This window comes from Dioscorea cayenensis, chromosome 20, assembly GCF_009730915.1.
Source record: "Dioscorea cayenensis subsp. rotundata cultivar TDr96_F1 chromosome 20, TDr96_F1_v2_PseudoChromosome.rev07_lg8_w22 25.fasta, whole genome shotgun sequence".
NCBI lineage: Eukaryota > Viridiplantae > Streptophyta > Magnoliopsida > Dioscoreales > Dioscoreaceae > Dioscorea > Dioscorea cayenensis.
Genome location: NC_052490.1, coordinates 21,833,957 through 21,842,183, shown reverse-complemented (window position 1 = coordinate 21,842,183; position 8,227 = coordinate 21,833,957). Strand labels below are relative to the sequence as shown.

The 8,227-nt window shown below is 45.6% G+C and overlaps 1 non-coding gene across 1 annotated transcript; it reads right to left on the bottom strand.

The window, feature by feature from the left end:
* Positions 1 to 740: 740 nt before the first annotated feature.
* On the bottom strand, positions 741 to 847 carry LOC120252191. The gene has a single exon (XR_005533733.1). It is a non-coding gene; the product is annotated as a small nucleolar RNA R71 (small nucleolar RNA).
* Between the last annotated feature and the right edge of the window lie 7,380 nt (positions 848 to 8,227).

The window sequence follows — 8,227 nt, the reverse complement described above, 5'->3', positions numbered from 1 at the left end:
ACTCACCTGGGATTATTACTTCGACAAGCCCGTGCACTTGCGGGATATAAGCAAGGGGACCTTGTCAAGCTTTTGGCGCCGTTGCCGGGGAACTAGGCGTTTAGAGATACTTTGCACTTTGTTTTCTTAGCTATTTCACCACACATTCTATTCCATATCTTTTTATTCTATCATTTTTCTGATTTTGTTTTTCTTTTTCTTTGGTACAGCTCCAGGTTATGACCCGAGGGAATCCATCAATATTGATTGAAGGAGACCCTGAGCTTGAACGTACACTTCGAAGGAAAGGGAAAGAACCTGTACAAGAACAGCCTAATCCAGCTGATTTGGAAGTAGAAGGATCTGACAACATGCCGGAATAGAATGAGCAACAACGGACACTATCCGATTATGCCAGACCTTCAGTGTTGGGGACACAATCGAGTATTGTGCGTCCCCCAATTACAGCTCAGAATTTTGAGCTAAAGCCGGCATTCATCCATATGCTGTAGCAGTCCGCACAATTCAACGGTTTGACCGATGAGGATCCAAACAGTCACATAGAGAGCTTCCTCGAGGTGTGTGACATGCTGAAGATCAATGGTGTGATGGATGATGCCATCAAATTGAGAGCCTTCCCATTTTCCTTAAAGCGGAAAGCAAAACAGTGGCTACACTCATTGCCTAGGGCATCAATCACTACATGGGAGGAGATGGTAGAAGCTTTTCTAGCACGTTATTTCCCTCCCGGAAAATCAGCCAAGCTTAGGAATGAGATCTCATCCTTTATGCAATTGGAATTGGAGTCTCTATTTGAGACATGGGAACAGTTCAAGGAACTCCTGCGCAAGTGTCCGCAATACAGATTTTCGGAGTGGATGATTGTTCAAACCTTCTACAATGGGTTGAATGCAGGTACAAGACAACTCTTGGATGCGGCGGCAGGAGGTACCTTAGGTAGCAAGACCCCCGACGAGGCTCGTCAATTGATTGAGGAAATGGGGTTAAATAGCTACCAGTGGAACGCGAGGGAGAAGAAAAAAGATGGCCGGTCTCCATGAAATTGATGCGGTAACTTCATTGGCGGCCCAAGTGGAGAGTTTGAGTAAGAAGCTAGATCTTATAGCTTCGAATAGAGTTGCGGCCGTAACCAATTGCACCGGTTGTGGTGGAGGACATGCTCCCTCCGATTGCCCAATCGTCATTGGTGATGTTTCTTCAGTTGAGAATGTCGACTTTGTAGGTAATGGAATGAGACCTCAAGGGAATCCATACAGCAACACCTACAATTCAGGTTGGAAGAATCATCCCAACTTTTCATGGAGTAATCAAGGACCACAGAAGACCATGGGGCCATCGGGGTTCTAACAACAACAACAAGCCCCTCAAGTGGAAAATAGAATTTCTGGCTTGGAAACCCAAATGACGGATTTGGAGAAGCATTTGGCTAGATTTGTTCAATCGGCAAATACAAGGTTTGAATCAATCGAGGCTACACTTCGCAATCACACCGCCTCCTTGCACAACCTTGAAAATAAAGTGGGGCAAATTGCGAAATCTCTTTCCGAAAGGCCACATGGGAGTTTACCAAGTAACACGGAAACCAACCCGAGAGAACATGTGAAGGTGATCGCTTTGAGAAGCGGTCATGAGGTTGAAGGGAGGCTTCTGAGTGAGAAGCCGAAAGAACACGAACCCGAGGTCGTAGAGGTTGACAAGGGAGCAAGCAAGGAGAAAGAGGTGGCACCCCCACCTTTCACGCCAAGAATCCCTTATCCCTCTAGATTGAAGAATGACCAAGGGGATGAACAGTATAAGAAGTTCCTGAGTTTGTTCAAGCAACTCCACATCAACATTCCTTTTGTTGAGGCTTTGGCTCAAATACCTAAGTATGTGAAGTTCCTTAAAGATCTATTGACCAACAAGAGGAAATTGGAGGAGAGTGCTTCAGTGGTGCTTGATGCTTCATGTTCGGAGGTGTTACAAAAGAACATGCCAAACAAGAAGAAGGACCCGGGAAGCTTCATTATCCCGTGTAACATCGGCAACTTAGGTGAGGAAATGGCATTGGCGGATTCAGGAGCGAGTATCAATGTCATGTCATACACTTTTTTCCAAAAGCTAGGTTTGGGCGAGCCTAGGCCTACTCGGATGACTTTACAATTGGCGGACCGAACGGTACGACATCCGAGAGGCATCATTGAAGACGTGCTTGTCAAGGTGGACAAGTATATTTTTCCGGTTGACTTTGTAGTGCTAGATGTCGATGAGGATGCAGAGGTACCCTTGATACTTGGGAGACCATTCTTGCGGACTTCCAAACCATTGATTGACATGGACGGCGGAGAGCTCACATTGAGAGTCGGAGACGATAAGCTCACTTACCGCCTTACTGAAGCCATGCAGCATTCTCTCGATTTTGATGACACTTTGTATTTTCTAGACACTACTGATGAGATTGTTGATGAATATATACAAGAAATGTTCAACCCGGATCCGTATGAAGGTTTGTTCGACCAAGAGGAGAGCAATGAAGAAGTACTGATGCTTGGTTCGACTGGAGAGGAAACATCTACCCCGGGAATCTTGAAGAAGGTGCTCCAAAAAATGAAGAGGGCTCGAAGACGCCACCGAAAACACCCCAAGACTGTTGGAGACGTACATGAGCCAAGGGAGTTGGATGAACAATTGCTTGGTGGTCCGAAGCCCGCTAGTACACCCTCTACCCTCAAGAGACTTTGCTCATCATGCTTTCAAGTTATGGGTAAGAGGGCAACCTTCATTCATGAACCCCCGTGAGGTAAGAAAAGATACGTCAAGCTTAGTGACGTTAAACAAGCGCTTCTTGGGAGGCAACCCAAGTGTTTACTATTTTCGTACCTTTTAGTTTAGTTTGCTTGCATGAATAAATTGTTAAGTGTTGGTGTTTCAATTTTTGAGTGCTTGTGCTGCGATTTTATTGTGGATCTTTAAAAGAATTCATTGTTGGTTTTGTTGTGAGTTGGTGAAGTTTGGTCGTTTGAGTTTTATATTGTGTTTTCCTCTGGTAAATTTTGCATAATAGAGCAGGCTCTGAGTGTGTGGACATGTTCTGATTAATTCTGCAGAGCCTGTAGGTTTTTCTAAGTCATCCAGAGAAAACACACGGGCGTGTGGAATTTCCACACGCCCGTGTATGTTCACTGTGAGCTCATCCAGAGAAGGCATAGGGGCGTGCGGCTGCCCCTGTGGACGACCACCCAACTGGCGCACGCCCGTAGGTAATTTCCGCACGGGCGTGTGAATTTCTGCAGAGTTGGGTAGTTTTTCCCGAGAGCACACAGGGGCATGGACTCGCCCCTGTGGGCAACCTTGTGAACCACGCACGGGCGTGGGTAATTTCCGCACGCCCGTGCAAAACTCTGCAGGTTGCTCCCTCCATCCCGAGAAAACACAGGGGCGTGCGGCCGCCCCTGTGAGTTGGGTCATGTGAATGACCACGCCATGGGGAATTTCCGCACGGGCGTGTGTTAGACTTGATATTTTTTCTCGGATGACCAGGGAAGCTACAGGGGCGTGCGTCTTCCCCTGTGGGTCTAGCGCACGGCCGTGGGTATTTTCCGCACGCCCGTGTGAATGCACAGAACGCCATAAATCGCGAGTTTTGTTTAAAAAGGGGATGATTTCTCTCCTTCTTCACGACTCCTTCTCACTCGAAAACACCCTCACAACATACTCCGAGTCCATAGCGCCGGATTTTAGCGAAGTTTTCCGGCCGGCTCTTTATTTTCAAAGTCTTCCTTATCGGTAAATCCTTTTTCATCATCTTCTTCGTCAATTCATAATTTCTATTGATTAATCTGGTTAATAATGCCTCATTTCTTTAATTAGAACAATGAATTACGTTTAGAACGACGTTAGAGATATTATTGAGTAGTACTTTTGGATTGATGATGCCTGGCCGTGCGGTTGTCACGCCCCGTGGATCCACACAGGCGTGCAGAAATTCCACATGACCATGTGGCTTTCTGCAGTATTATTCTATCGGCTTGTTTGACCAATTTTGTTTAAAATTTTGCAGATCATGGCACCTAGGTCAAAGAAGCAAGCTGATAAAACACCACGTGAGTCATCCCCTGAAGCTGAGGACATGCGATTTGCGATTCCCGAACATCAGGTCCGTTATGAGCGCTTATCGAGACTCCGTTTCGGATAGACTCGATTCCTGGACACGACTATACTGCGAGATCTTCAGCAGGGAGATGAGTTCGCTGAGGAGGTTGAAGATCTTGTTTCAGATGGTGGTTGGCGGTAGTTATTGACGATTAGAGAGCCAGCCATCCGAGCATTTACACTGGAGATGCTCTCCTCATTCGAGTTTGATAGAGCGTATGCGAGCTTCGACAGTTTAGGTACCGTTCAGTTCAGAGTATTTGGACACCATCATAGCTTGAGCATTACGCAGTTTTCCGTATTACTTGGTTTATACAAGGAGGCATTCACAGATACAGAGGAGTATGCACAGTTGCCTACTGATTATCCTGGAACCTTGACCCCGCAAAGAGCTTATAGAGTGCTATGTGGTCAAGGCCAGTACGAGCCGGGGGTGTCAAAGGCCACGTGCCTTTCCCGACCTGCATACAGATATTTGCACGCCATCATGAGTAGGTCGGTGAATGGCCGCGGCGACAGTACTGGTGTTCTGAGCCGTCAGGAGTTGTTGTACTTGTACTCGATGGTAGAGCGCGTACCGATCCACTTAGGGCACATCCTGGCTGATTACATCAGACATCAGGGACAGTATGCTAGACTGGGAGTGATCTTCTCAGGCCCATACATTATGAGATTACTGTTGGGCATGGGTCTCTTGGATTCGATTCGCGGGGTCGAGAAGACGAGTGTACCCGCTCCTCTGGGTCTAGAGACGATGCGGTTGATGGGCATGGTCCGCAGGGTTCGGACAGGGGTTTTTGCGTTAGTTCTACCAGCCCCAGAGATAGCTGAGGATGAGGGTGATGACGCCGGAGCATTTTAGCCAGCCCCCGAGCCTCAGCCCACATCGATGGAGATCGAGGCACCTCCAGCGGCAGAGGAACCACCCCCAGTGCGTATGTTTTCACCTTCTCGAGCCAATGATCGCTTTGAGAGGCTCGAGAATGCTATAGGAGTGGTCCGAGCCAAGGTTGCAGAGATTAGGGCTACGTAAGCCACTCAGTACACAGAGTTCATGGCACGTTTCGACATTTTACAGCAGATCCTAGAGCAAGACATTGCCTCATCATTTGTCCTACAGCCGAGGACCCTTCAGGCCAAGTCAGCTCCCTCAGCACCATAGGACCCACCATGTGCTTCCACTTCCGCTACAGCAGCACAGGAGCCTGAGCGCAGCACCGACACTTGACTTCTTCCTCTTTACTTTCATGCATTTTACTTTATCTTATTTTCTTATTTTTAGACTTGTTCACTCAGAAAGGACTTTCCTTCTGATTTTATGTTATTTTGCATTATCGAGTTGTATTCATTGCTTCATCTTTTATACACTCGAGTTATTTTTGTTTTTCTTGAGCTTCACTGAACCCCCTCGTGTATGCGTGCAGATGGTCTTGTCTTCTTGGAAATTGAGACTTAGTCATGGGCACGGCCAAGGTGCTTTGGCACTTGGCCGTGCGAGCTTCACAACCCGTTGGAACACTACTACCAATGAATTAGCTCCATCAAATGCAACACTAGGAGTTAGGGTAGTATTGTTTTGATTGCTTCTCCCACATATATTTTTCATTGATATACATTATGAGTGAGCTTGCATGTGTACATTGAGAACAATGTACAACTTAAGTGTGGGGGGGAGTTTCATAGTGCACACATCATTTCTATTGTTCTTGATTGATATATGCTCACATAGCCAATGGCGGTTCACCCTAGTTGCAATGATTGTATTCTTAAGTTTAGGACAATTGTTAACATTGAATGTTTTCATGCTCTAGTTCTTGCTTGAATTTTTAGGAATTTTTGCCCGATTTACACTTAGTGTACTACTCACTCTTTGAACTCTATCGGAAACTCATGTTCGATGTTAAAGGGACTAGTTAGGTTTATTTTCTTGTGCTAAAAAAATGAAAAATGAAAATGAAAAATGAAAAAGAAGGAACAAAAATAGTTTTTATTGTTTATTTGAATTGTTGGGCGGAAAGAGCTACCACCTATGAAGTATGAAGCTACTCTCACAAGTCGGATACTAGTTATGCCCTAATGAGAGAAAGAGCTATCTCATAGGATGAGTGAAAAGCTACCACCCGGGTAGAAAGAGCTACCACCTCGAAAGTGTGAAAGCCACCTTAGTGGGCTGCTTTTGGAAAAGGAGCTACCTTAGAGGATGTGTGAAGCTACTACCATCTTTTTAAAAATTTTTTTATCACTTGTGTAGATAAATAAGTCCCTTGCACTTAGAACTTTGAGGAGTATAACTTGGGGTGTTTTTGAGTGAGTTCACACACTTACATGAAATTCGGGTTTGTTATCCTTTTTTTGGTTCAAGTTTTTTTAGCTAGAGCATTGATTTTTCGTATTTAGTGTTGAAATTTCCCTTACTTGTAGAATGCTATTTTTTGTATACTTTGGTGAACCTAAGGCCAAGCACTTTCAATATTTTCTTCACGGATGCACACAATGTTTTAATGTTTGCTTGAGGACAAGCAAAAGCTTAAGTGTGGGGGAGTTTGATAAGTGCTTGTGCGATATGAAGGCGAAGCATTCATTCCTTATGTTGAGCATTACTTTCCTCAGTTTTCTACATTAATATGTGTGTTTTATGTTATTTTTACGCAGGTAGGGTTGTGAGGCTGAGTATGAAAGAAATGGGCCAATGTGGATCATAATGCATCTATTTTGGAGGAGATCTTGTTAAGGTTCAAACGCGAAGACAAAGGTCAGGTGTGAGATGCTAGAGTGTGTGCCAACCTCCTCGCATTCGAGTGAGCACATCTATTTGGAGGGGCACAAAGGCAGTCACGCTCGAGCATTCCGACTTATGCATATAAGAACAAGAGCCCCGCCAACATGTACATCATTGAAGAAGCAAGTGATTCACGATGTGAATGTGTGCCCGTTTGCGTTACCCCGATGAAAGTATGGAATTGGGAAGTTAATCAGGTCGAAGACTGTAGCAGAGCACTGTAGCAACACCGTAGCAATTACTGCAGCAACACTGTTCACAGCCGGCCGAGAAATCAGAGAAACAGAGAATCCACACGGGCGCGTGTATCGTCCACGCCCGTGGAGTTGCCCTGCTTCGACCCTATTTAAAAGCCGATTCAGCCCTCGATTTTGGTATTTTTTTTCTCCATCTTTTTCCCCAACTTGTGAGAGGACTTTGGCTAGGGTTTCGAGGGGTATTGGCCAAGGTTTTGGAGAAGTTCTACGGCTCCAACATCGTGATTCCATTAGGAAGAAGGTTGGTAGGGGAGCTTCGATCGAGGCGTATCCTATACTGGACGAAGGAATCTTTGGACGACGAGTAGAGGACTCTCCACAAGACCATCGACACGACCATCGAGGGGGTTTCTTTATTGATTCATTGCTTTTACATTGGATTTCTTTGATTGTATTAAGCTCCATGGAGAGCTAAACCCCTAGTGGGTACTTGGATGATTATTGTGAGTTCCAACATTGGATGCTTGATTGTATGAACATTTCCCCTAGAGTGACACTAGGGTTGAGAGTTCTTGTTGGTAACCTTGTGAGTGAGTGACACACCACTAGCGTTAGACAAAGCTATGTTGGAGAGGGTTGAGAGGGTGAGTCGAGAGGTACAGGAGCGTCCCCTTTCCCCTCCAACGTGATAGATTCTACCTCCGTTCCTCAAGTTCTTTGCGGCCATAATGGAGTGAATGGTCTAAGGGATGAACCTCCGCTGGGGCCTAGTTGCGTGTGCAATGGAGTAAAGCGTTGAGAGGATCTTAGTATCTAGGGCTTAATTGTGGCTAGGGACCTTCCATCTGGACCAAAGGGGTAGGTCTATATTTAGGAAGAGATTTATCACTTGGAATCCCTAGAGCTCATTGCAACTCTATGCGAGTGCGAGGTGTTGAGATTGTTCGATTTCTCCTCCGGGACATGTATAGAGTTAGGCATAGTTGACCTTAGATTTGGGACTATGTATGTAAGGATTTCCACGACTCACCATTGCATTGATTAGGAAGCATAATAGAGAGTTCTTGCACTTGAAGCGATCATCCTAGGTGAAGCATTATCCGAGTACCCCATTCTTTAT